The following is a 24,189-nucleotide window of genomic DNA, read 5'->3' as shown; positions in this document are numbered from 1 at the left end:
CCAATACAGTTAGGAAACTTTTTTATTAGCTTACCTGGTGATAGAAGTAGAAGAGGGCAAAAAAGTGCCTGTATCTCACCTACAGCCATACCACATTGGATAGGCCCAATCTCGTCTGATCTTGGAAGCTAAGCAGTGTTGGGCCTGGTTAGTACTTGGGTGGGAGACCACCTGGGAACACCAGGTGCTGTAGGTTTTTTCACATTACTGGCAAATTGTTTTTATTCTCTAGCTATTTATATAGGAAACTTTTTCTTTTTATTGCCAGCACAGACATTTGGAAGAGGTCAAACAGACACAATAGCCATCACCTAAAGACTTACCACACTGTTTAGGCTCAATTCCAACTGCTTTTGGCAGCTAAACAGTGTTGAGCCTCTTTTGTAGTTTAATTTAAGACCCCCTGCTAATATCATGTACTGTAGGTCTTTTTACATTACCAACACATGATTTTTTTCAGTAAGCCAATACAGTTAGGAAACTTTTGTATTAGCTTACCTGGTGATAGAAGTAGAAGAGGGCAAACAAGTGCCATTAACTCACCTACATCCATACCACATTGGATAGGCCCAATCTCGTCTGATCTTGGAAGCTAAGCAGTGTTGGGCCTGGTTAGTACTTGGGTGGGAGACCACATGGGATCACCAGGTGCTGTAGGTTTTTTCACATTACTGGCAAATTGTTTTTATTCTCTAGCTATTTAAATTGGAAGCTTTTTCTTTTTATTGCCAGTACAGACATTTGGAAGAGGTCAAACAGACACAATAGCCATCACCTAAAGACTTACCACACTGTTTAGGCCCAATTCCAACTGCTTTTGGCAGCTAAACAGTGTTGAGCCTCTTTAGTAGTTTAATTTAAGACCCCCTGCTAATATCATGTCCTGTAGTTCTTTTTACATTACCAACACATGATTTTTTTTAAGTAAGCCAATACAGTTAGGAAACTTTTTTATTAGCTTACCTGGTGATAGAAGTAGAAGAGGGCAAAAAAGTGCCTGTATCTCACCTACAGCCATACCACATTGGATAGTCCCAATCTCGTCTGATCTTGGAAGCTAAGCAGTGTTGGGCTTGGTTAGTACTTGGGTGGGAGACCACATGGGAACACCAGGTGCTGTAGGTTTTTTCACATTACAGGCAAATTGTTTTTATTCTCTAGCTATTTAAATTGGAAACTTTTTCTTTTTATTGCCAGTACAGACATTTGGAAGAGGTCAAACAGACACAATAGCCATCTCCTAAAGACTTACCACACTGTTTAGGCCCAATTCCAACTACTTGTGGCAGCTAAACAGTGTTGAGCCTCTTTAGTAGTTTAATTTAAGACCCCCTGCTAATATCATGTCCTGTAGGTCTTTTTACATTACCAACACATGATTTTTTTCAGTAAGCCAATACAGTTAGGAAACTTTTTTATTAGCTTACCTGGTGATAGAAGTAGAAGAGGGCAAAAAAGTGCCTGTATCTCAACTACAGCCATACCACATTGGATAGGCCCAATCTCGTCTGAACTTGGAAGCTAAGCAGTGTTGGGCCTGGTTAGTACTTTGGTGGGAGACCACATGGGAACACCAGGTGCTGTCGGTTTTTTCACATTACAGGCAATTTTTTTTTTATTCTCTAGCTATTTAAATTGGAAACTTTTTATTTTTATTGCCAGTACAGACATTTGGAAGAGGTCAAACAGACACAATAGCCATCACCTAAAGACTTACCACACTGTTTAGGCCCAATTCCAACTGCTTTTGGCAGCTAAACAGTGTTGGTCCCCTTTAGTAGTTTAATTTAAGACTCCCTGCTAATATCATGTCCTGTAGGTCTTTTTACATTACCAACACATGATTTTTTTCAGTAAGCCAATACAGTTAGGAAACTTTTTTATTAGCTTACCTGGTGATAGAAGTAGAAGAGGGCAAAAAAGTGCCTGTATCTCACCTACAGCCATACCACATTGGATAGGCCCAATCTCGTCTGATCTTGGAAGCTAAGCAGTGTTGGGCCTGGTTAGTACTTGGGTGGGAGACCACATGGGAACACCAGGTGCTGTAGGTTTTTTCACATTACAGGCAAATTGTTTTTATTCTCTAGCTATTTAAATTGGAAACTTTTTCTTTTTATTGCCAGTACAGACATTTGGAAGAGGTCAAACAGACACAATTGCCATCACCTAAAGACTTACCACACTGTTTAGGCCCAATTCCAACTGCTTTTGGCAGCTAAACAGTGTTGAGCCTGTTTAGTAGTTTAATTTAAGACCCCCTGCTAATATCATGTCCTGTAGGTCTTTTTACATTACCAACACATGATTTTTTTCAGTAAGCCAATACAGTTAGGAAACTTTTTTATCAGCTTACCTGGTGATAGAAGTAGAAGAGGGCAAAAAAGTGCCTGTATCTCACCTACAGCCATACCACATTGGATAGGCCCAATCTCGTCTGATCTTGGAAGCTAAGCAGTGTTGGGCCTGGTTAGTACTTGGGTGGGAGACCACATGGGAACACCAGGTGCTGTAGGTTTTTTCACATTACAGGCAAATTGTTTTTATTCTCTAGCTATTTAAATTGGAAACTTTTTCTTTTTATTGCCAGTACAGACATTTGGAAGAGGTCAAACAGACACAATAGCCATCACCTAAAGAATTACCACACTGTTTAGGCCCAATTCCAACTGCTTTTGGCAGCTAAACAGTGTTGAGCCTCTTTAGTAGTTTAATTTAAGACCCCCTGCTAATATCATGTCCTGTAGGTCTTTTTACATTACCAACACATGATTTTTTTTAAGTAAGCCAATACAGTTAGGAAACTTTTTTATTAGCTTACCTGGTGATAGAAGTAGAAGAGGGCAAAAAAGTGCTTGTATCTCACCTACAGCCATACCACATTGGATAGGCCCAACCTCGTCTGATCTTGGAAGTTAAGCAGTGTTGGGCCTGGTTAGTACTTGGGTGGGAGACCACATGGGAACACCAGGTGCTGTAGGTTTTTTCACATTACTGGCAAATTGTTTTTATTCTCTAGCTATTTAGATTGGAAACTTTTTCTTTTTATTGCCAGCACAGACATTTGGAAGAGTTCAAACAGACACAATAGCCATCACCTAAAGACTTACCACACTGTTTAGGCCCAATTCCAACTGCTTTTGGCAGCTAAACAGTGTTGAGCCTCTTTAGTAGTTTAATTTAAGACCCCCTGCTAATATCATGTCCTGTAGGTCTTTTTACATTACCAACACATGATTTTTTTCAGTAAGCCAATACAGTTAGGAAACTTTTGTATTAGCTTACCTGGTGATAGAAGTAGAAGAGGGCAAAAAAGTGAATTTAACTCACCTACAGCCATACCACATTGGATAGGCCCAATCTCGTCTGATCTTGGAAGCTAAGCAGTGTTGGGCCTGGTTAGTACTTGGGTGGGAGACCACATGGGAACACCAGGTGCTGTAGGTTTTTTCACATTACTGGCAAATTGTTTTTATTCTCTAGCTATTTATATTGGAAACTTTTTCATTTTATTGCCAGCACAGACATTTGGAAGAGGTCAAACAGACACAATAGCCATCAGCTAAAGACTTACCACACTGTTTAGGCTCAATTCCAACTGCTTTTGGCAGCTAAACAGTGTTGAGCCTCTTTTGTAGTTTAATTTAAGACCCCCTGCTAATATCATGTCCTGTAGGTCTTTTTACATGACCAACAAATGATTTTTTTCCGTAAGCCAATACAGTTAGGAAACTTTTGTATTAGCTTACCTGGTGATAGAAGTAGAAGAGGGCAAAAAAGTGCCTGTATCTCACCTACAGCCATACCACATTGGATAGGCCCAATCTCGTCTTATCTTGGAAGCTAAGCAGTTTTGGGCCTGGTTAGTACTTGGGTGGGAGACCACATGGGAACACCAGGTGCTGTAGGTTTTTTCACATTACTGGCAAATTGTTTTTATTCTCTAGCTATTTAAATTGGGAACTTTTTCTTTTTATTGCCAGTACAGACATTTGGAAGAGGTCAAACAGACACAATAGCCATCACCTAAAGACTTACCACACTGTTTAGGCCCAATTCCAACTGCTTTTGGCAGCTAAACAGTGTTGAGCCTCTTTAGTAGTTTAATTTAAGACCCCCTGCTAATATCATGTCCTGTAGGTCTTTTTACATTACCAACACATGATTTTTTTCAGTAAGCCAATACAGTTAGGAAACCTTTTTATTAGCTTACCTGGTGATAGAAGTAGAAGAGGGCAAAAAAGTGCCTGTATATCATCTACAGCCATACCACATTGGATAGGCCCAATCTCGTCTGATCTTGGAAGCTAAGCAGTGTTGGGCCTGGTTAGTACTTGGGTGGGAGACCACATGAGAACACCAGGTGCTGTAGGTTTTTTCACATCACAGGCAAATTGTTTTTATTCTCTAGCTATTTAAATTGGAAACTTTTTCTTTTTATTGCCAGTACAGACATTTGGAAGAGGTCAAAAAGACACAATAGACTTCACCTAAAGACTTACCACACTGTTTAGGCCCAATTCCAACTGCTTTTGGCAGCTAAACAGTGTTGAGCCTGTTTAGTAGTTTAATTTAAGACCCCCTGCTAATATCATGTCCTGTAGGTCTTTTTACATTACCAACACATGATTTTTTTTAAGTAAGCCAATACAGTTAGGAAACTTTTTTATTAGCTTACCTGGTGATAAAAGTAGAAGAGGGCAAAAAAGTGCCTGTATCTCACCTACAGCCATACCACATTGGATAGGCCTAATTTCGTCTGATCTTGGAAGCTAAGCAGTGTTGGGCCTGGTTAGTACTTGGGTGGGAGACCACCTGGGAACACCAGGTGCTGTAGGTTTTTTCACATTACTGGCAAATTGTTTTTATTCTCTAGCTATTTAAATTGGAAACTTTTTCTTTTTATTGCCAGCACAGACATTTGGAAGAGGTCAAACAGACACAATAGCCATCACCTAAAGACTTACCACACTGTTTAGGCTCAATTCCAACTGCTTTTGGCAGCTAAACAGTGTTGAGCCTCTTTTGTAGTTTAATTTAAGACCCCCTGCTAATATCATGTCCTGTAGGTCTTTTTACATTACCAACACATGATTTTTTTCAGTAAGCCAATACAGTTAGGAAACTTTTTTATTAGCTTACCTGGTGATAGAAGTAGAAGAGGGCAAAAAAGTGCCTGTATCTCACCTACAGCCATACCACACTGGATAGGCCCAATCTCGTCTGATCTTGGAAGCTAAGCAGTGTTGGGCCTGGTTAGTACTTGGGTGGGAGATCACATGGGAACACCAGGTGCTGTAGGTTTTTTCACATTACAGGCAAATTGTTTTTTTCTCTAGCTATTTAAATTGGAAACTTTTTCTTTTTATTGCCAGTACAGACATTTGGAAGAGGTCAAACAGACACAATAGCCATCACCTAAAGACTTACCACAATGTTTAGGCCCAATTCCAACTGCTTTTGGCAGCTTAACAGTGTTGAGCCTCTTTAGTAGTTTAATTTAAGACCCCCTGCTAATATCATGTCTTGTAGGTCTTTTTTCATTACCAACACATGATTTTTTTCAGTAAGCCAATACAGTTAGGAAACTTTTGTATTAGCTTACCTGGTGATAGTAGTAGAAGAGGGCAAAAAAGTGAATTTAACTCACCTACAGCCATACCACATTGGATAGGCCCAATCTCGTCTGATCTTGGAAGCTAAGCAGTGTTGGGCCTGGTTAGTACTTGGGTGGGAGACCACATGGGAACACCAGGTGCTGTAGGTTTTTTCACATTACTGGCAAATTGTTTTTATTCTCTAGCTATTTATATTGGAAACTTTTTCATTTTATTGCCAGCACAGACATTTGGAAGAGGTCAAACAGACACAATAGCCATCAGCTAAAGACTTACCACACTGTTTAGGCTCAATTCCAACTGCTTTTGGCAGCTAAACAGTGTTGAGCCTCTTTTGTAGTTTAATTTAAGACCCCCTGCTAATATCATGTCCTGTAGGTCTTTTTACATGACCAACAAATGATTTTTTTCCGTAAGCCAATACAGTTAGGAAACTTTTGTATTAGCTTACCTGGTGATAGAAGTAGAAGAGGGCAAAAAAGTGCCTGTATCTCACCTACAGCCATACCACATTGGATAGGCCCAATCTCGTCTTATCTTGGAAGCTAAGCAGTTTTGGGCCTGGTTAGTACTTGGGTGGGAGACCACATGGGAACACCAGGTGCTGTAGGTTTTTTCACATTACTGGCAAATTGTTTTTATTCTCTAGCTATTTAAATTGGGAACTTTTTCTTTTTATTGCCAGTACAGACATTTGGAAGAGGTCAAACAGACACAATAGCCATCACCTAAAGACTTACCACACTGTTTAGGCCCAATTCCAACTGCTTTTGGCAGCTAAACAGTGTTGAGCCTCTTTAGTAGTTTAATTTAAGAACCCCTGCTAATATCATGTCCTGTAGGTCTTTTTACATTACCAACACATGATTTTTTTCAGTAAGCCAATACAGTTAGGAAACCTTTTTTTTAGCTTACCTGGTGATAGAAGTAGAAGAGGGCAAAAAAGTGCCTGTATATCATCTACAGCCATACCACATTGGATAGGCCCAATCTCGTCTGATCTTGGAAGCTAAGCAGTGTTGGGCCTGGTTAGTACTTGGGTGGGAGACCACATGAGAACACCAGGTGCTGTAGGTTTTTTCACATCACAGGCAAATTGTTTTTATTCTCTAGCTATTTAAATTGGAAACTTTTTCTTTTTATTGCCAGTACAGACATTTGGAAGAGGTCAAAAAGACACAATAGACTTCACCTAAAGACTTACCACACTGTTTAGGCCCAATTCCAACTGCTTTTGGCAGCTAAACAGTGTTGAGCCTCTTTAGTAGTTTAATTTAAGACCCCCTGCTAATATCATGTCCTGTAGGTCTTTTTACATTACCAACACATGATTTTTTTTAAGTAAGCCAATACAGTTAGGAAACTTTTTTATTAGCTTACCTGGTGATAAAAGTAGAAGAGGGCAAAAAAGTGCCTGTATCTCACCTCTAGCCATACTACATTGGATAGGCCTAATTTCGTCTGATCTTGGAAGCTAAGCAGTGTTGGGCCTGGTTAGTACTTGGGTGGGAGACCACCTGGGAACACCAGGTGCTGTAGGTTTTTTCACATTACTGGCAAATTGTTTTTATTCTCTAGCTATTTAAATTGGAAACTTTTTCTTTTTATTGCCAGCACAGACATTTGGAAGAGGTCAAACAGACACAATAGCCATCACCTAAAGACTTACCACACTGTTTAGGCTCAATTCCAACTGCTTTTGGCAGCTAAACAGTGTTGAGCCTCTTTTGTAGTTTAATTTAAGACCCCCTGCTAATATCATGTCCTGTAGGTCTTTTAACATTACCAACACATGATTTTTTTCAGTAAGCCAATACAGTTAGGAAACGTTTGTATTAGCTTACCTGGTGATAGAAGTAGAAGAGGGCAAAAAAGTGCTTTTAACTCACCTACAGCCATACCACATTGGATAGGCCCAATCTCGTCTGATCTTGGAAGCTAAGCAGTGTTGGGCCTGGTTAGTACTTGGGTGGGAGACCACATGGGAACACCAGGTGCTGTAGGTTTTTTCACATTACTGGAAAATTGTTTTTATTCTCTAGCTATTTAAATTGGAAACTTTTTCTTTTTATTGCCAGTACAGACATTTGGAAGAGGTCAAACAGACACAATAGCCATCACCTAAAGACTTACCACACTGTTTAGGCCCAATTCCAACTGCTTTTGGCAGCTAAACAGTGTTGAGCCTCTTTAGTAGTTTAATTTAAGACCCCCTGCTAATATCATGTCCTGTAGGTCTTTTTACATTACCAACACATGATTTTTTTCAGTAAGCCAATACAGTTAGGAAACTTTTGTATTAGCTTACCTGGTGATAGAAGTAGAAGAGGGCAAAAAAGTGCCTGTATCTCACCTACAGCCATACCACACTGGATAGGCCCAATCTCGTCTGATCTTGGAAGCTAAGCAGTGTTGGGCCTGGTTAGTACTTGGGTGGGAGACCACATGGGAACACCAGGTGCTGTAGGTTTTTTCACATTACAGGCAAATTGTTTTTTTCTCTAGCTATTTAAATTGGAAACTTTTTCCCGTCGCGTCAGAGCACCAGTCTTCGGACCCGAACACCGCTCACACGCCGCTCAGTAGAAGTGGAACTGGACGGCAAGGGAGCTCACATACCCCGCGCTCAGCACCACCGAGGCACCTGTCTCAAACAACGGGGATCAACAACTGGGAAGGTGAGCCCGAGGGGAGAAGGGAGCACATATTCAGGCAGCCGGCATGAGGAGGGACAGGACGCGCTCACTCACTCATGCACGCCGTGGTCCCGACGTCATCAGCCGGGGACGCCGTTGCCGTTGCTGGGGACGCAGTGTGCCGCACGTGGAAGCGGCTGCTTCCTTACATTGACCAGACTCCAGCGGCTCCATACCCCTGCAAACACCGTGGCTGTGCCTGGGTTGACGAGTGGCAGAAGCTGCCCAGGCACAAATTAAAGTACATACTTTTTGGAAGTAGCCGCCTGATCGTGTGGTGCTGCCTGGTTGATTTGCTGCCAGCCACCTGTGGCTCTGGGTGGCAGTCTGAGCCCGAGTGGAGGGGCAAAGCGAGCAGCCTCAGCTATTTGTGACCTGTCCGGCCCAACCTCCTGCGTGAGAAGCAGGTAGGGGGCAGTGGAGGAGAGACTACTACAGTACATATATTATTCGCCTGGACTCAGCACCCAAGCCTGTTACACCAGCGGAGATTAAAAAGACCTGTCCTATAACGTGTCAGGGCAGCTGCTGGCCCCTGGGTGTGAGACAGTGGCCAGCGCTGGAAATCAAGACACAGGTTTATAAGGGCATCGGCTTACTTCAGGATCAATTAAGGAACTTCACGCCTGAACCCAAGTCCTCCTGGCCGCAGTGAACTCTTTTTAAATATCGGAGGAGAGGAAGGAAGGGGGAGGGAGAGAAAGGAGAGAAAGGAGAAGAGAAAGCACATCAGCAGTGAGTACACTTTATCTGACTGTTATCATACTGTGTTACTCTGCAAGTGGTAGTGTGCCCAATAAAATTGTAACTGGGAGCAGGGCTGTCATACTGCGTGGAAGTTAACTACAACCACAACCATGGGGAAAACTGGCCAAAATACAGCCGCAGCTCGTTTGGAGAGATTTGCTAGAGCTCAGTCCCAGGCTGGGCCTAGCTCACAACCCAGCACTCCCCTGACAACCCCGGTTAAGAGCAGCAGCTCTCAGCAACCGTCAGAAGTTACGTTGTCACAAGTGTTAGAGGCGGTGAATAATTGTGAGACACGCCTCAGGGACCAACTAAATCAAGTCCAATCAGACATGGCACTACTGAGAAATGATGTACAAAAAACTTGTGAAAGGGTAACTGAAGTAGAAAATCGTGTCTCGACATTAGAGGATTCCGTTACACCCCTACATGCCCAGGTTAAAACAATGTCAGGCCAGATCACGGACATTCGTCTGAAATTATCCGATATGGAGGGGCGCCTCAGACGGAACAACGTCCGCTTCATTGGGTTCGAGGAGAGGGCGGAGGGAAATGAGCCAGAAAAATTTCTTGAAAACTGGCTTATACAAATGTTTGGTAGTAATGCTTTTTCTGCTCAGTTTGCCGTGGAACGGGCCCACCGCATCCCAGGCCGTCCTCCTATACCAGGAGGGCCGCCGCGTACCCTGATCGCGAAAATTCTTCACTTTAAAGATCGCGATTCTATCCTCAGGTTGGCCAGGGAGGTGGGTTTTAAATATTGGAAGCTGCAGCCCTTTTGGCTGGAACAAATGGGAGAGCATGAAGACCTGGAGGCCACTATGCAGGAATTTTTTGAGATTAACAGGGGGTCCTCATCGGGGTTAGTTATTTGGGACTCCTTTAAGGCCTTTTTTAGAGGTATTATGATTAAGAAAATTGCCTTCCTAAAAAAAAAACATAGAGTAAAGGCAAATGAACTGGAGACAGTAATGGGTAATTTGGAGACTAAATATTTAAAATCCAACCTTGCGTCGGATGAAGACGCCTGGTTGCAAGCTCAAAAAGAATGGCTTGAATATTTTCAAGATATTACCTGTCGTAGATTGAGTTACGGGGCTCACCAATGGTATGCTAGTGCAGATAGGTCTGGTAAATGGCTCGCAATCTTGGCAAAACAAGACCACCCCTCTAATGTTATACCACAAATAACATTGGAATCGGGCGAGATAGTCTCAGAGACTCCCAAGATTGCCTTGGCCTTTGCGGATCACCTGGGTAAAGTTTATAAATCCCAAATCAATAAGGAGAGGGAAATAATAGGGGAGTATCTGGAATCGGTCGATATGCCTAAGTTATCAAGGGATTCAAGAGAATCCTTAGAAGCCCCCATTGAATTAGCTGAGATCATTGAGGCAATCAATTCGTTGCCCACAAATAAAGCCCCGGGTTTAGACGGCCTTCCAGGAGAAGTCTTTCAACGCTTTTCTAAAATAATAGGCCCTCAGCTGTTGGTCCTGTTTGGAGAGATGGAGGTAGAGGGGAACATTCCCCCCTCCATGTCAGAAGCTTCAATTATAATGATTCCGAAGAGTGGGAAGGACCCTTCTCAGATTGATTCGTATCGGCCGATCTCCTTAATATCGACAGACGCTAAAATTTTTGCAAAGGTTCTGGTGAATCGATTGAGTAGAGTAATTACAGAGATTGTACATCCTGATCAAACGGGATTTATGGCTGGGAAGTCTACCATGATCAATCTGAGAAGGGTCTTTTCTTACATTCAAATAGCGAGGGGTAAGAAGGCAAAAGTGGCAGTGGCATCATTTGATGCGAATAAAGCCTTTGATTCCATCGAATGGGAGTACTTGTGGGCAGTTTTAAGGACCTTTGGCTTTGGGAACCGTTTCATAGGATGGATCTCATTATTGTACAAAAATCCTCAAGCTAGATTATCTATAAATGGATTTACATCCCCGCTATTCCCCCTGTTCCGGGGGACTAGGCAGGGATGCCCCCTCTCTCCCCTCCTGTTTGCTGCAGCAGTCGAACCCTTAGCCTGCATATTAAGAAAGCAACTAGCAGGTGACAGACTGGGATCAGGGTACGGCATGAACATGGTGTCCTTGTACGCTGATGACTTGTTAGTGGGAGTAGCGAACCCTGAGGAGGACATCCCTAGAATCATCGAGAGTATGAGGGAGTTTGGGGAATTCTCGGGTCTCACAATCAATTGGGGGAAATCCCATTTGCTAAGTGTGGGGGATAATGGGCTAGGAGGAATGGAGGGCATCCCTCTTCGCCCTACTGAGAGGTTCAGATACCTGGGTGTGTGGGTTTCGGAGGCCCCAATGGATTATATTCGGGACAATCTTACGCCACTCATAAATGATATCAAGGTGAAATGTCGCTGTTGGTTAAAACTCCCCCTCTCTCAGCTTGGTAGGGTCAACCTGATAAAAATGTCGATATTACCCAGGCTAAGTTATGTATTCCAACAGTCACCAGTATATATAAAGGATGACTATTTTAAAAAAATTAATAGTATTATATCATCCTTTATTTGGCATGAAAAGCGCCCTCGAATTAGAATGGATGTCTTGTGCAGAGATAGGGATAGGGGTGGCCTAGCGGTTCCGAATTTTAAAGCCTACTATATCGCCGCACAGCTGGTCCATCTTTGTGCTTGGGTTCGGGACGACGAAGCCACGGTGGAGATAACTGGTCTAATTAGTTGTGTTGAGGTCGATTTGGGCCCACTTCAGTGGCTATTATCGATGGAGATGCGAGGCCACCCTCCTCCTTTATTGATGCAAGCTGCTAAAATTTGGAGATGGGTACACAAGTTAATTAAATATGAGGGGGTAGATCCCGACACTTCTATTTTTTCATTGAGTGAATTGTCGGAACTGAGGAAGCAACAGGGCATAGAGATTTGGGGGAAATTTCAGGTGACAAGGATTGAGCAATTCTTCAGGAATGGAAACATTAAATCGTTTGAGGAACTCCAGGCGGAATATAACCTTCCCAAACATATGTTTTTCAGGTTCCTCCAGGTTAGAAGTGCTTTACAGCAAGAGGGGGGCGCGCTTGCTTCGAAAATTCTTGACTCCCCATGCAAAAAGTTCATTAAACAACTGAGTGGTGGCGGGAAAAGATTGTCCAAACTATACGGCTTCTTGAATCTGCATACCCAGGAGGATGAATTGCTGGCTCTTAGGGACAAGTGGGTAGCCGACCTTCAGCAAGGGATGGAGCTAGTCTGGGAGAGGGCACTTGCGGTACCAGGGAGGGCAACGACATCAATTCGAATTCAGCAGGTGCAATTTAATATCCTCCATAGAAGTTATATGACCCCGGTTAAATTAAAAAGAATAGCAGGAACACATGACGATACTTGTCCCAAATGCAGGGAGGAAATAGGTTCATTCTGGCATCTCCTTTGGGAGTGCAAGGTTATCAAGGAGTTTTGGGAGCGGGTGGAGAATAAGCTGGAATCCGTGGGAGTTCCTAGGGTGGCGCTTACTGCACGAAGCATGGTAATGGGAGTGTGGGAACAGGACGCCTCTTACTATGACTGGAAGGAGTTGGTGGTTAACGTCTCAGCAATCGCGAAAGTTATAATAGCCAGGCAATGGATGGCCTCCTCGGGCCCAAATATTATTGAATGGGTGAATCTGGTCAATAGTACGTGTGAGCATGAAAGATTTGTTTATGCATCCAGAGGGGCATTGCCCAAATATGGGAAAATTTGGGGGAGGTGGAGACAATCTAGGATGTTTAAAATAACTGCCCGGAATAATGGTGAATAAAAGTGTAGTATAAGGGACATCAATACTCGGCATTTGGGGTAGCATCGTGGGTAAAGGGGGTAAAGGTTGGTAATAATTACCAACTAACTATAGGGGGTCACATTGTGGGAATATCAAGTGGTGATAATCGACTCAATTTCTCCGCTTAACTAACAAGAGTCACATATAATCCAAGAGAGTCCACATAGGAGTAAGGTAAAACACGGGGTTCACAGGGGAGGGGGGGGGATATATAGCAAACCATAGGATAGGGGGTTTTCACAAATGGAAATTGCACCAAGAAGCAAGTCCTTATAGGAGAGGTGCCCACAGTCCCGTTTCTGTTCGCTTTAGCTATCTGTGGGTTCGACTTGCAAGTAAATGTTACACTAATTGCACTTCTAGGGTTTTTTCTTTTTTTTTTTTTTTTTTTTTTTTTTTTGGGGGTTGGTGTTGAGTTGTTGATGTCCCGCTGCTACCTCCAATAATGCAATGAAGGAAAGAAGCAAGGGCATTATGTCATCTAGTAAATATTCGTCTGAAATCGGTTCTCAGCAAAGCAAAGAAGGAGAGAAGAGTAAAGGGGAGGAATGGGAAGTAGAAAGTAAGGAAGTTGAGATAGCGAATGGAAGAAGAAATAATAATAAACTGGAGGGTTGGGGTAGCCCAGAGGGGTTGACACAGACGTAGAATTAATAGTAGTCAATAAGGAGGTAAGGGAAAAGGAAAAATTGATTGAAGTATTAGAAAGGACCAGCCAGGTCGGGGGGTATATGTGGGGATCGGGGGGTGGGGGGGTTTATGTTGAGTATATATGTATTGATAATATGCGTTATGTAATATTCTTCTGTACTTATTCTTTTGTGCTTACGCTTCTATATGAATTTGAAATGTATAAGTGTGAGATAAGTACGGCTATGTTAGCCTTTTCTGTGTTAATTATGTAAATTAAAACCACAAATAAAGACTTAATTAAAAAAAAAAATTGGAAACTTTTTCTTTTTATTGCCAGTACAGACATTTGGAAGAGGTCAAAAAGACACAATAGCCATCACCTAAAGACTTACCACAATGTTTAGGCCCAATTCCAACTGCTTTTGGCAGCTTAACAGTGTTGAGCCTCTTTTGTAGTTTAATTTAAGACCCCCTGCTAATATCATGTCCTGTAGGTCTTTTTACATTACCAACACATGATTTTTTTCAGTAAGCCAATACAGTTAGGAAACGTTTGTATTAGCTTACCTGGTGATAGAAGTAGAAGAGGGCAAAAAAGTGCTTTTAACTCACCTACAGCCATACCACATTGGATAGGCCCAATCTCGTCTTATCTTGGAAGCTAAGCAGTTTTGGGCCTGGTTAGTACTTGGGTGGGAGACCACATGGGAACACCAGGTGCTGTAGGTTTTTTCACATTACTGGCAAATTGTTTTTATTCTCTAGCTATTTAAATTGGGAACTTTTTCTTTTTATTGCCAGTACAGACATTTGGAAGAGGTCAAACAGACACAATAGCCATCACCTAAAGACTTACCACACTGTTTAGGCCCAATTCCAACTGCTTTTGGCAGCTAAACAGTGTTGAGCCTCTTTAGTAGTTTAATTTAAGACCCCCTGCTAATATCATGTCCTGTAGGTCTTTTTACATTACCAACACATGATTTTTTTCAGTAAGCCAATACAGTTAGGAAACCTTTTTATTAGCTTACCTGGTGATAGAAGTAGAAGAGGGCAAAAAAGTGCCTGTATATCATCTACAGCCATACCACATTGGATAGGCCCAATCTCGTCTGATCTTGGAAGCTAAGCAGTGTTGAGCCTGGTTAGTACTTGGGTGGGAGACCACATGAGAACACCAGGTGCTGTAGGTTTTTTCACATCACAGGCAAATTGTTTTTATTCTCTAGCTATTTAAATTGGAAATTTTTTCTTTTTATTGCCAGTACAGACATTTGGAAGAGGTCAAAAAGACACAATAGACTTCACCTAAAGACTTACCACACTGTTTAGGCCCAATTCCAACTGCTTTTGGCAGCTAAACAGTGTTGAGCCTGTTTAGTAGTTTAATTTAAGACCCCCTGCTAATATCATGTCCTGTAGGTCTTTTTACATTACCAACACATGATTTTTTTTAAGTAAGCCAATACAGTTAGGAAACTTTTTTATTAGCTTACCTGGTGATAAAAGTAGAAGAGGGCAAAAAAGTGCCTGTATCTCACCTACAGCCATACCACATTGGATAGGCCTAATTTCGTCTGATCTTGGAAGCTAAGCAGTGTTGGGCCTGGTTAGTACTTGGGTGGGAGACCACCTGGGAACACCAGGTGCTGTAGGTTTTTTCACATTACTGGCAAATTGTTTTTATTCTCTAGCTATTTAAATTGGAAACTTTTTCTTTTTATTGCCAGCACAGACATTTGGAAGAGGTCAAACAGACACAATAGCCATCACCTAAAGACTTACCACACTGTTTAGGCTCAATTCCAACTGCTTTTGGCAGCTAAACAGTGTTGAGCCTCTTTTGTAGTTTAATTTAAGACCCCCTGCTAATATCATGTCCTGTAGGTCTTTTTACATTACCAACACATGATTTTTTACAGTAAGCCAATACAGTTAGGAAACGTTTGTATTAGCTTACCTGGTGATAGAAGTAGAAGAGGGCAAAAAAGTGCTTTTAACTCACCTACAGCCATACCACATTGGATAGGCCCAATCTGGTCTGATCTTGGAAGCTAAGCAGTGTTGGGCCTGGTTAGTACTTGGGTGGGAGACCACATGGGAACACCAGGTGCTGTAGGTTTTTTCACATTACTGGAAAATTGTTTTTATTTTCTAGCTATTTAAATTGGAAACTTTTTCTTTTTATTGCCAGTACAGACATTTGGAAGAGGTCAAACAGACACAATAGCCATCACCTAAAGACTTACCACACTGTTTAGGCCCAATTCCAACTGCTTTTGGCAGCTAAACAGTGTTGAGCCTCTTTAGTAGTTTAATTTAAGACCCCCTGCTAATATCATGTCCTGTAGGTCTTTTTACATTACCAACACATGATTTTTTTCAGTAAGCCAATACAGTTAGGAAACTTTTTTATTAGCTTACCTGGTGATAGAAGTAGAAGAGGGCAAAAAAGTGCCTGTATCTCACCTACAGCCATACCACACTGGATAGGCCCAATCTCGTCTGATCTTGGAAGCTAAGCAGTGTTGGGCCTGGTTAGTACTTGGGTGGGAGACCACATGGGAACACCAGGTGCTGTAGGTTTTTTCACATTACTGGAAAATTGTTTTTATTCTCTAGCTATTTAAATTGGAAACTTTTTCTTTTTATTGCCAGTACAGACATTTGGAAGAGGTCAAACAGACACAATAGCCATCACCTAAAGACTTACCACACTGTTTAGGCCCAATTCCAACTGCTTTTGGCAGCTAAACAGTGTTGAGCCTCTTTAGTAGTTTAATTTAAGACCCCCTGCTAATATCATGTCCTGTAGGTCTTTTTACATTACCAACACAGGATTTTTTTTAAGTAAGCCAATACAGTTAGGAAACTTTTTTATTAGCTTACCTGGTGATAAAAGTAGAAGAGGGCAAAAAAGTGCCTGTATCTCACGTACAGCCATACCACACTGGATAGGCCCAATCTCGTCTGATCTTGGAAGCTAAGCAGTGTTGGGCCTGGTTATTACTTGGGTGGGAGACCACATGGGAACACCAGGTGCTGTAGGTTTTTTCACATTACAGGCAAATTGTTTTTTTCTCTAGCTATTTAAATTGGAAACTTTTTCTTTTTATTGCCAGTACAGACATTTGGAAGAGGTCAAACAGACACAATAGCCATCACCTAAAGACTTACCACAATGTTTAGGCCCAATTCCAACTGCTTTTGGCAGCTTAACAGTGTTGAGCCTCTTTTGTAGTTTAATTTAAGACCCCCTGCTAATATCATGTCCTGTAGGTCTTTTTACATTACCAACACATGATTTTTTTCAGTAAGCCAATACAGTTAGGAAACGTTTGTATTAGCTTACCTGGTGATAGAAGTAGAAGAGGGCAAAAAAGTGCTTTTAACTCACCTACAGCCATACCACATTGGATAGGCCCAATCTCGTCTGATCTTGGAAGTTAAGCAGTGTTGGGCCTGGTTAGAACTTGGGTGGGAGACCACATGGGAACACCAGGTGCTGTAGGTTTTTTCACATTACTGGCAAATTGTTTTTATTCTCTAGCTATTTAAATTGGAAACTTTTTCTTTTTATTGCCAGTACAGACATTTGGAAGAGGTCAAACAGACACAATAGCCATCACCTAAAGACTTACCACACTGTTTAGGCCCAATTCCAACTGCTTTTGGCAGCTAAACAGTGTTGAGCCTCTTTAGTAGTTTAATTTAAGACCCCCTGCTAATATCATGTCCTGTAGGTCTTTTTACATTACCAACACATGATTTTTTTCAGTAAGCCAATACAGTTAGGAAACTTTTTTATTAGCTTACCTGGTGATAGAAGTAGAAGAGGGCAAAAAAGTGCCTGTATCTCACCTACAGCCATACCACACTGGATAGGCCCAATCTCGTCTGATCTTGGAAGCTAAGCAGTGTTGGGCCTGGTTAGTACTTGGGTGGGAGACCACATGGGAACACCAGGTGCTGTAGGTTTTTTCACATTACAGGCAAATTGTTTTTTTCTCTAGCTATTTAAATTGGAAACTTTTTCTTTTTATTGCCAGTACAGACATTTGGAAGAGGTCAAACAGACACAATAGCCATCACCTAAAGACTTACCACAATGTTTAGGCCCAATTCCAACTGCTTTTGGCAGCTTAACAGTGTTGAGCCTCTTTAGTAGTTTAATTTAAGACCCCCTGCTAATATCATGTCCTGTAGGTCTTTTTACATTACCAACACATGATTTTTTTCAGTAAGCCAATACAGTTAGGAAACTTTTGTATTAGCTTACCTGGTGATAGAAGTAGAAGAGGGCAAAAAAGTGAATTTAACTCACCTACAGCCATACCACATTGGATAGGCCCAATCTCGTCTGATCTTGGAAGCTAAGCAGTGTTGGGCCTGGTTAGTACTTGGGTGGGAGACCACATGGGAACACCAGGTGCTGTAGTTTTTTTTTACATTACTGGCAAATTGTTTAAATTCTCTACTATTTATATTGGAAACTTTTTCATTTTATTGCCAGCACAGACATTTGGAAGAGGTCAAACAGACACAATAGCCATCACCTAAAGACTTACCACAATGTTTAGGCTCAATTCCAACTGCTTTTGGCAGCTAAACAGTGTTGAGCCTCTTTTGTAGTTTAATTTAAGACCCCCTGCTAATATCATGTCCTGTAGGTCTTTTTACATTACCAACACATGATTTTTTTCAGTAAGCCAATACAGTTAGGAAACTTTTGTATTAGCTTACCTGGTAATAGAAGTAGAAGAGGGCAAAAAAGTGGTTTAACTCACCTACAGCCATACCACATTGGATAGGCCCAATCTCGTCTGATCTTGGAAGCTAAGCAGTGTTGGGCCTGGTTAGTACTTTGGTGGGAGACCACATGGGAACACCAGGTGCTGTAGGTTTTTTCACATTACTGGCAAATTGTTTTTATTCTCTAGCTATTTAAATTGGAAACTTTTTCTTTTTATTGCCAGCACAGACATTTGGAAGAGGTCAAACAGACACAATAGCCATCACCTAAAGACTTACCACACTGTTTAGGCCCAATTCCAACTGCTTTTGGCAGCTAAACAGTGTTGAGCCTCTTTAGTAGTTTAATTTAAGACCCCCTGCTAATATCATGTCCTGTAGGTCTTTTTACATTACCAACGCATGATTTTTTTTCAGTAAGCCAATACAGTTAGGAAACTTTTTTATTAGCTTACCTGGTGATAGAAGTAGAAGAGGGCAAAAAAGTGCCTGTATCTCACCTACAGCCATACCACATTGGATAGGCCCAATCTCGTCTGATCTTGGAAGCTAAGCAGTGTTGGGCCTGGTTAGTACTTGGGTGGGAGACCACATGGGAACACCAGGTGCTGTAGGGTTTTTCACATTACAGGCAAATTGTTTTTATTCTCTAGCTATTTAAATTGGAAACTTTTTCTTTTTATTGCCAGTACAGACATTTGGAAGAGGTCAAACAGACACAATAGCCATCACATAAAGACTTACCACACTGTTTAGGCCCAATTCCAACTGCTTTTGGCAGCTAAACAGTGTTGAGCCTCTTTAGTAGTTTAATTTAAGACCCCCTGCTAATATCATGTCCTGTAGGTCTTTTTACATTACCAACACATGATTTTTTTCAGTAAGCCAATACAGTTAGGAAACTTTTTTATTAGCTTACCTGGTGATAGAAGTAGAAGAGGGCAAAAAAGTGCCTGTATTTCACCTACAGCCATACCACATTGGATAGGCCCAATCTCGTCTGTTCTTGGAAGCTAAGCAGTGTTGGGCCTGGTTAGTACTTGGGTGGGAGACCACATGGGAACACCAGGTGCTGTAGGTTTTTTCACATTACAGGCAAATTGTTTTTATTCTCTAGCTATTTAAATTGGAAACTTTTTCTTTTTATTGCCAGTACAGACATTTGGGAGAGGTCAAACAGACACAATAGCCATCACCTAAAGACTTACCACACTGTTTAGGCCCAATTCCAACTGCTTTTGGCAGCTAAACAGTGTTGATCCTCTTTAGTAGTTTAATTTAAGACCCCCTGCTAATATCATGTCCTGTAGGTCGTTTTACATTACCAACACATGATTTTTTTCAGTAAGCCAATACAGTTAGGAAACATTTTTATTAGCTTACCTGGTGATAGAAGTAGAAGAGGGCAAAAAAGTGCCTGTATCTCACCTACAGCCATAACACATTGGATAGGCCCAATCTCGTCTGATCTTGGAAGCTAAGCAGTGTTGGACCTGGTTAGTACTTGGGTGGGAGACCACATGGGAACACCAGGTGCTGTAGGTTTTTTCACATTACAGGCAAATTGTTTTTTTCTCTAGCTATTTAAATTGGAAACTTTTTCTTTTTATTGCCAGTACAGACATTTGGAAGAGGTCAAACAGACACAATAGCCATCACCTAAAGACTTACCACACTGTTTAGGCCCAATTCCAACTGCTTTTGGCAGCTTAACAGTGTTGAGCCTCTTTAGTAGTTTAATTTAAGACCCCCTGCTAATATCATGTCCTGTAGGTCTTTTTACATTACCAACACATGATTTTTTTCAGTAAGCCAATACAGTTAGGAAACTTTTGTATTAGCTTACCTGGTGATAGAAGTAGAAGAGGGCAAAAAAGTGAATTTAACTCACCTACAGCCATACCACATTGGATAGGCCCAATCTCGTCTGATCTTGGAAGCTAAGCAGTGTTGGGCCTGGTTAGTACTTGGGTGGGAGACCACATGGGAACACCAGGTGCTGTAGGTTTTTTCACATTACTGGCAAATTATTTTTATTCTCTAGCTATTTATATTGGAAACTTTTTCATTTTATTGCCAGCACAGACATTTGGAAGAGGTCAAACAGACACAATAGCCATCAGCTAAAGACTTACCACACTGTTTAGGCTCAATTCCAACTGCTTTTGGCAGTTAAACAGTGTTGAGCCTCTTTTGTAGTTTAATTTAAGACCCCCTGCTAATATCATGTCCTGTAGGTCTTTTTACATTACCAACACATGATTTTTTTCAGTAAGCCAATACAGTTAGGAAACTTTTTTATTAGCTTACCTGGTGATAGAAGTAGAAGAGGGCAAAAAAGTGCCTGTATCTCACCTACAGCCATACCACATTGGATAGGCCCAATCTTGTCTGATCTTGGAAGCTAAGCAGTGTTGGGCCTGGTTAGTACTTGGGTGGGAGACCACATGGGAACACCAGGTGCTGTAGGTTTTTTCACATTACAGGCAAATTGTTTTTATTCTCTAGCTATTTAAATTGGAAACTTTTTCTTTTTATTGCCAGTACAGACATTTGGAAGAGGTCAAACAGACACAATAGCCATCTCCTAAAGACTTACCACACTGTTTAGGCCCAATTCCAACTACTTTTGGCAGCTAAACAGTGTTGAGCCTCTTTAGTAGTTTAATTTAAGACCCCCTGCTAATATCATGTCCTGTAGGTCTTTTTACATTACCAACACATGATTTTTTTCAGTAAGCCAATACAGTTAGGAAACTTTTTTATTAGCTTACCTGGTGATAGAAGTAGAAGAGGGCAAAAAAGTGAATATAACTCACCTACAGCCATACCACATTGGATAGGCCCAATCTCGTCTGATCTTGGAAGCTAAGCAGTGTTGGGCCTGGTTAGTACTTGGGTGGGAGACCACATGGGAACACCAGGTGCTGTAGGTTTTTTCACATCACTGGCAAATTGTTTTTATTCTATAGCTATTTATATTGGAAACTTTTTCATTTTATTGCCAGCACAGACATTTGGAAGAGGTCAAACAGACACAATAGCCATCAGCTAAAGACTTACCACACTGTTTAGGCTCAATTCCAACTGCTTTTGGCAGCTAAACAGTGTTGAGCCTCTTTTGTAGTTTAATTTAAGACCCCCTGCTAATATCATGTCCTGTAGGTCTTTTTACATTACCAACACATGATTTTTTTCCGTAAGCCAATACAGTTAGGGAACTTTTGTATTAGCTTACCTGGTGATAGAAGTAGAAGAGGGCAAAAAAGTGCCTGTATTTCACCTACAGCCATACCACATTGGATAGGCCCAATCTCGTCTGATCTTGGAAGCTAAGCAGTTTTGGGCCTAGTTAGTACTTGGGTGGGAGACCACATGGGAACACCAGGTGCTGTAGGTTTTTTCACATTACTGGCAAATTGTTTTTATTCTCTAGCTATTTAAATTGGGAACTTTTTCTTTTTATTGCCAGTACAGACATTTGGAAGAGGTCAAACAGACACAATAGCCATCACCTAAAGACTTACCACACTGTTTAGGCCCAATTCCAACTGCTTTTGGCAGCTAAACAGTGTTGAGCCTCTTTAGTAGTTTAATTTAATACCCCCTGCTAATATCATGTCCTGTAGGTCTTTTTACATTACCAACACATGATTTTTTTCAGTAAGCCAATACAGTTAGGAAACTTTTTTATTAGCTTACCTGGTGATAGAAGTAGAAGAGGGCAAAAAAGTGAATTTAACTCACCTACAGCCATACCACATTGGATAGGCCCAATCTCGTCTGATCTTGGAAGCTAAGCAGTGTTGGGCCTGGTTAGTACTTGGGTGGGAGACCACATGGGTACACCAGGTGCTGTAGGTTTTTTCACATCACTGGCAAATTGTTTTTATTCTCTAGCTATTTAAATTGGAAACTTTTTCTTTTTATTGCCAGTACAGACATTTGGAAGAGGTCAAACAGACACAATAGCCATCACCTAAAGACTTACCACACTGTTTAGGCCCAATTCCAACTGCTTTTGGCAGCTAAACAGTGTTGATCCTCTTTAGTAGTTTAATTTAAGACCCCCTGCTAATATCATGTCCTGTAGGTCGTTTTACATTACCAACACATGATTTTTTTCAGTAAGCCAATACAGTTAGGAAACTTTTTTATTAGCTTACCTGGTGATAGAAGTAGAAGAGGGCAAAAAAGTGCATGTATCTCACCTACAGCCATACCACATTGGATAGGCCCAATCTCGTCTGATCTTGGAAGCTAAGCAGTGTTGGGCCTGGTTAGTACTTGGGTGGGAGACCACATGGGAACGCCAGGTGCTGTAGGTTTTTTCACATTACAGGCAAATTGTTTTTATTCTCTAGCTATTTAAATTGGAAACTTTTTCTTTTTATTGCCAGTACAGACATTTGGAAGAGGTCAAACAGACACAATAGCCATCACCTAAAGACTTACCACACTGTTTAGGCCCAATTCCAACTGCTTTTGGCAGCTAAACAGTGTTGAGCCTCTTTAGTAGTTTAATTTAAGACCCCCTGCTAATATCATGTCCTGTAGGTCTTTTTACATTACCAACACATGATTTTTTTCAGTAAGCCAATACAGTTAGGAAACTTTTTTATTAGCTTACCTGGTGATAGAAGTAGAAGAGGGCAAAAAAGTGCCTGTATCTCACCTACAGCCATACCACATTGGATAGGCCCAATCTTGTCTGATCTTGGAAGCTAAGCAGTGTTGGGCCTGGTTAGTACTTGGGTGGGAGACCACATGGGAACACCAGGTGCTGTAGGTTTTTTCACATTACAGGCAAATTGTTTTTATTCTCTAGCTATTTAAATTGGAAACTTTTTCTTTTTATTGCCAGTACAGACATTTGGAAGAGGTCAAACAGACACAATAGCCATCTCCTAAAGACTTACCACACTGTTTAGGCCCAATTCCAACTACTTGTGGCAGCTAAACAGTGTTGAGCCTCTTTAGTAGTTTAATTTAAGACCCCCTGCTAATATCATGTCCTGTAGGTCTATTTACATTACCAACACATGATTTTTTTCAGTAAGCCAATACAGTTAGGAAACTTTTTTATTAGCTTACCTGGTGATAGAAGTAGAAGAGGGCAAAAAAGTGCCTGTATCTCAACTACAGCCATACCACATTGGATAGGCCCAATCTCGTCTGAACTTGGAAGCTAAGCAGTGTTGGGCCTAGTTAGTACTTTGGTGGGAAACCACATGGGAACACCAGGTGCTGTCGGTTTTTTCACATTACAGGCAAATATTTTTTTATTCTCTAGCTATTTAAATTGGAAACTTTTTATTTTTATTGCCAGTACAGACATTTGGAAGAGGTCAAACAGACACGATAGCCATCACCTAAAGACTTACCACACTGTTTAGGCCCAATTCTAACTGCTTTTGGCAGCTAAACAGTGTTGGGCCTCTTTAGTAGTTTAATTTAAGACTCCCTGCTAATATCATGTCCTGTAGGTCTTTTTACATTACCAACACATGATTTTTTTCAGTAAGCCAATACAGTTAGGAAACTTTTTTATTAGCTTACCTGGTGATAGAAGTAGAAGAGGGCAAAAAAGTGCATGTATCTCACCTACAGCCATACCACATTGGATAGGCCCAATCTCGTCTGATCTTGGAAGCTAAGCAGTGTTGGGCCTGGTTAGTACTTGGGTGGGAGACCACATGGGAACACCAGGTGCTGTAGGTTTTTTCACATTACAGGCAAATTGTTTTTATTCTCTAGCTATTTAAATTGGAAACTTTTTCTTTTTATTGCCAGTACAGACATTTGGAAGAGGTCAAACAGACACAATAGCCATCACCTAAAGACTTACCACACTGTTTAGGCCCAATTCCAACTGCTTTTGGCAGCTAAACAGTGTTGAGCCTCTTTAGTAGTTTAATTTAAGACCCCCTG

General features: G+C 41.3%; 33 non-coding genes and 7 pseudogenes across 33 annotated transcripts; all 40 read left to right on the top strand.

Moving 5' to 3' along the window:
- Positions 1–77: 77 nt before the first annotated feature.
- On the top strand, positions 78–196 carry LOC146051687 (5S ribosomal RNA). The gene has a single exon (XR_014466883.1). It is a non-coding gene; the product is annotated as a 5S ribosomal RNA (ribosomal RNA).
- A 345-nt stretch (positions 197–541) lies between these two features.
- LOC146052044 (5S ribosomal RNA) lies at positions 542–660 on the top strand (annotated as a pseudogene).
- Positions 661–1,006: 346 nt separating this feature from the next.
- On the top strand, positions 1,007–1,125 carry LOC146051791 (5S ribosomal RNA). The gene has a single exon (XR_014466978.1). It is a non-coding gene; the product is annotated as a 5S ribosomal RNA (ribosomal RNA).
- A 345-nt stretch (positions 1,126–1,470) lies between these two features.
- LOC146051961 (5S ribosomal RNA) lies at positions 1,471–1,589 on the top strand. The gene has a single exon (XR_014467132.1). It is a non-coding gene; the product is annotated as a 5S ribosomal RNA (ribosomal RNA).
- A 346-nt stretch (positions 1,590–1,935) lies between these two features.
- Positions 1,936–2,054, top strand: LOC146051692 (5S ribosomal RNA). Its single transcript, XR_014466888.1, has one exon. It is a non-coding gene; the product is annotated as a 5S ribosomal RNA (ribosomal RNA).
- Positions 2,055–2,399: 345 nt separating this feature from the next.
- LOC146051691 (5S ribosomal RNA) lies at positions 2,400–2,518 on the top strand. Its single transcript, XR_014466887.1, has one exon. It is a non-coding gene; the product is annotated as a 5S ribosomal RNA (ribosomal RNA).
- Positions 2,519–2,864: 346 nt separating this feature from the next.
- On the top strand, positions 2,865–2,983 carry LOC146051820 (5S ribosomal RNA). The gene has a single exon (XR_014467004.1). It is a non-coding gene; the product is annotated as a 5S ribosomal RNA (ribosomal RNA).
- A 345-nt stretch (positions 2,984–3,328) lies between these two features.
- Positions 3,329–3,447, top strand: LOC146051690 (5S ribosomal RNA). Its single transcript, XR_014466886.1, has one exon. It is a non-coding gene; the product is annotated as a 5S ribosomal RNA (ribosomal RNA).
- Positions 3,448–3,792: 345 nt separating this feature from the next.
- LOC146052070 (5S ribosomal RNA) lies at positions 3,793–3,911 on the top strand (annotated as a pseudogene).
- A 345-nt stretch (positions 3,912–4,256) lies between these two features.
- LOC146051783 (5S ribosomal RNA) lies at positions 4,257–4,375 on the top strand. The gene has a single exon (XR_014466971.1). It is a non-coding gene; the product is annotated as a 5S ribosomal RNA (ribosomal RNA).
- A 346-nt stretch (positions 4,376–4,721) lies between these two features.
- Positions 4,722–4,840, top strand: LOC146051927 (5S ribosomal RNA). Its single transcript, XR_014467101.1, has one exon. It is a non-coding gene; the product is annotated as a 5S ribosomal RNA (ribosomal RNA).
- A 345-nt stretch (positions 4,841–5,185) lies between these two features.
- Positions 5,186–5,304, top strand: LOC146051751 (5S ribosomal RNA). Its single transcript, XR_014466942.1, has one exon. It is a non-coding gene; the product is annotated as a 5S ribosomal RNA (ribosomal RNA).
- Positions 5,305–5,648: 344 nt separating this feature from the next.
- On the top strand, positions 5,649–5,767 carry LOC146051689 (5S ribosomal RNA). The gene has a single exon (XR_014466885.1). It is a non-coding gene; the product is annotated as a 5S ribosomal RNA (ribosomal RNA).
- Positions 5,768–6,112: 345 nt separating this feature from the next.
- Positions 6,113–6,231, top strand: LOC146052069 (5S ribosomal RNA; annotated as a pseudogene).
- Positions 6,232–6,576: 345 nt separating this feature from the next.
- LOC146051782 (5S ribosomal RNA) lies at positions 6,577–6,695 on the top strand. Its single transcript, XR_014466970.1, has one exon. It is a non-coding gene; the product is annotated as a 5S ribosomal RNA (ribosomal RNA).
- Positions 6,696–7,041: 346 nt separating this feature from the next.
- LOC146052082 (5S ribosomal RNA) lies at positions 7,042–7,160 on the top strand (annotated as a pseudogene).
- A 345-nt stretch (positions 7,161–7,505) lies between these two features.
- LOC146051688 (5S ribosomal RNA) lies at positions 7,506–7,624 on the top strand. Its single transcript, XR_014466884.1, has one exon. It is a non-coding gene; the product is annotated as a 5S ribosomal RNA (ribosomal RNA).
- A 345-nt stretch (positions 7,625–7,969) lies between these two features.
- Positions 7,970–8,088, top strand: LOC146051889 (5S ribosomal RNA). Its single transcript, XR_014467066.1, has one exon. It is a non-coding gene; the product is annotated as a 5S ribosomal RNA (ribosomal RNA).
- A 6,028-nt stretch (positions 8,089–14,116) lies between these two features.
- On the top strand, positions 14,117–14,235 carry LOC146052068 (5S ribosomal RNA; annotated as a pseudogene).
- A 345-nt stretch (positions 14,236–14,580) lies between these two features.
- On the top strand, positions 14,581–14,699 carry LOC146051988 (5S ribosomal RNA). The gene has a single exon (XR_014467156.1). It is a non-coding gene; the product is annotated as a 5S ribosomal RNA (ribosomal RNA).
- A 346-nt stretch (positions 14,700–15,045) lies between these two features.
- LOC146051926 (5S ribosomal RNA) lies at positions 15,046–15,164 on the top strand. The gene has a single exon (XR_014467100.1). It is a non-coding gene; the product is annotated as a 5S ribosomal RNA (ribosomal RNA).
- A 345-nt stretch (positions 15,165–15,509) lies between these two features.
- On the top strand, positions 15,510–15,628 carry LOC146051933 (5S ribosomal RNA). Its single transcript, XR_014467106.1, has one exon. It is a non-coding gene; the product is annotated as a 5S ribosomal RNA (ribosomal RNA).
- Positions 15,629–15,973: 345 nt separating this feature from the next.
- LOC146051766 (5S ribosomal RNA) lies at positions 15,974–16,092 on the top strand. Its single transcript, XR_014466955.1, has one exon. It is a non-coding gene; the product is annotated as a 5S ribosomal RNA (ribosomal RNA).
- A 346-nt stretch (positions 16,093–16,438) lies between these two features.
- On the top strand, positions 16,439–16,557 carry LOC146051985 (5S ribosomal RNA). Its single transcript, XR_014467153.1, has one exon. It is a non-coding gene; the product is annotated as a 5S ribosomal RNA (ribosomal RNA).
- Positions 16,558–16,901: 344 nt separating this feature from the next.
- On the top strand, positions 16,902–17,020 carry LOC146051954 (5S ribosomal RNA). The gene has a single exon (XR_014467125.1). It is a non-coding gene; the product is annotated as a 5S ribosomal RNA (ribosomal RNA).
- A 345-nt stretch (positions 17,021–17,365) lies between these two features.
- Positions 17,366–17,484, top strand: LOC146051644 (5S ribosomal RNA). The gene has a single exon (XR_014466844.1). It is a non-coding gene; the product is annotated as a 5S ribosomal RNA (ribosomal RNA).
- A 344-nt stretch (positions 17,485–17,828) lies between these two features.
- On the top strand, positions 17,829–17,947 carry LOC146051781 (5S ribosomal RNA). The gene has a single exon (XR_014466969.1). It is a non-coding gene; the product is annotated as a 5S ribosomal RNA (ribosomal RNA).
- A 344-nt stretch (positions 17,948–18,291) lies between these two features.
- On the top strand, positions 18,292–18,410 carry LOC146051744 (5S ribosomal RNA). The gene has a single exon (XR_014466935.1). It is a non-coding gene; the product is annotated as a 5S ribosomal RNA (ribosomal RNA).
- Positions 18,411–18,756: 346 nt separating this feature from the next.
- Positions 18,757–18,875, top strand: LOC146051834 (5S ribosomal RNA). Its single transcript, XR_014467017.1, has one exon. It is a non-coding gene; the product is annotated as a 5S ribosomal RNA (ribosomal RNA).
- A 345-nt stretch (positions 18,876–19,220) lies between these two features.
- Positions 19,221–19,339, top strand: LOC146051878 (5S ribosomal RNA). Its single transcript, XR_014467056.1, has one exon. It is a non-coding gene; the product is annotated as a 5S ribosomal RNA (ribosomal RNA).
- A 345-nt stretch (positions 19,340–19,684) lies between these two features.
- Positions 19,685–19,803, top strand: LOC146052009 (5S ribosomal RNA). Its single transcript, XR_014467175.1, has one exon. It is a non-coding gene; the product is annotated as a 5S ribosomal RNA (ribosomal RNA).
- Positions 19,804–20,147: 344 nt separating this feature from the next.
- Positions 20,148–20,266, top strand: LOC146051685 (5S ribosomal RNA). Its single transcript, XR_014466882.1, has one exon. It is a non-coding gene; the product is annotated as a 5S ribosomal RNA (ribosomal RNA).
- Positions 20,267–20,611: 345 nt separating this feature from the next.
- Positions 20,612–20,730, top strand: LOC146051912 (5S ribosomal RNA). The gene has a single exon (XR_014467087.1). It is a non-coding gene; the product is annotated as a 5S ribosomal RNA (ribosomal RNA).
- A 345-nt stretch (positions 20,731–21,075) lies between these two features.
- LOC146051684 (5S ribosomal RNA) lies at positions 21,076–21,194 on the top strand. The gene has a single exon (XR_014466881.1). It is a non-coding gene; the product is annotated as a 5S ribosomal RNA (ribosomal RNA).
- Positions 21,195–21,539: 345 nt separating this feature from the next.
- Positions 21,540–21,658, top strand: LOC146052022 (5S ribosomal RNA; annotated as a pseudogene).
- A 345-nt stretch (positions 21,659–22,003) lies between these two features.
- LOC146051917 (5S ribosomal RNA) lies at positions 22,004–22,122 on the top strand. The gene has a single exon (XR_014467092.1). It is a non-coding gene; the product is annotated as a 5S ribosomal RNA (ribosomal RNA).
- A 345-nt stretch (positions 22,123–22,467) lies between these two features.
- On the top strand, positions 22,468–22,586 carry LOC146051765 (5S ribosomal RNA). The gene has a single exon (XR_014466954.1). It is a non-coding gene; the product is annotated as a 5S ribosomal RNA (ribosomal RNA).
- A 345-nt stretch (positions 22,587–22,931) lies between these two features.
- Positions 22,932–23,050, top strand: LOC146051911 (5S ribosomal RNA). The gene has a single exon (XR_014467086.1). It is a non-coding gene; the product is annotated as a 5S ribosomal RNA (ribosomal RNA).
- A 345-nt stretch (positions 23,051–23,395) lies between these two features.
- LOC146052065 (5S ribosomal RNA) lies at positions 23,396–23,514 on the top strand (annotated as a pseudogene).
- Positions 23,515–23,860: 346 nt separating this feature from the next.
- LOC146051683 (5S ribosomal RNA) lies at positions 23,861–23,979 on the top strand. The gene has a single exon (XR_014466880.1). It is a non-coding gene; the product is annotated as a 5S ribosomal RNA (ribosomal RNA).
- The last annotated feature ends 210 nt before the right edge of the window (positions 23,980–24,189 follow it).

This window comes from Crinia signifera, unplaced genomic scaffold (genome assembly GCF_055691185.1).
Source record: "Crinia signifera unplaced genomic scaffold, ASM5569118v1 HAP2_SCAFFOLD_105, whole genome shotgun sequence".
Taxonomy (NCBI): domain Eukaryota; kingdom Metazoa; phylum Chordata; class Amphibia; order Anura; family Myobatrachidae; genus Crinia; species Crinia signifera.
Note: the sequence above shows the minus strand (reverse complement) of the source record. Positions and strands in the feature narration are given on the sequence as shown.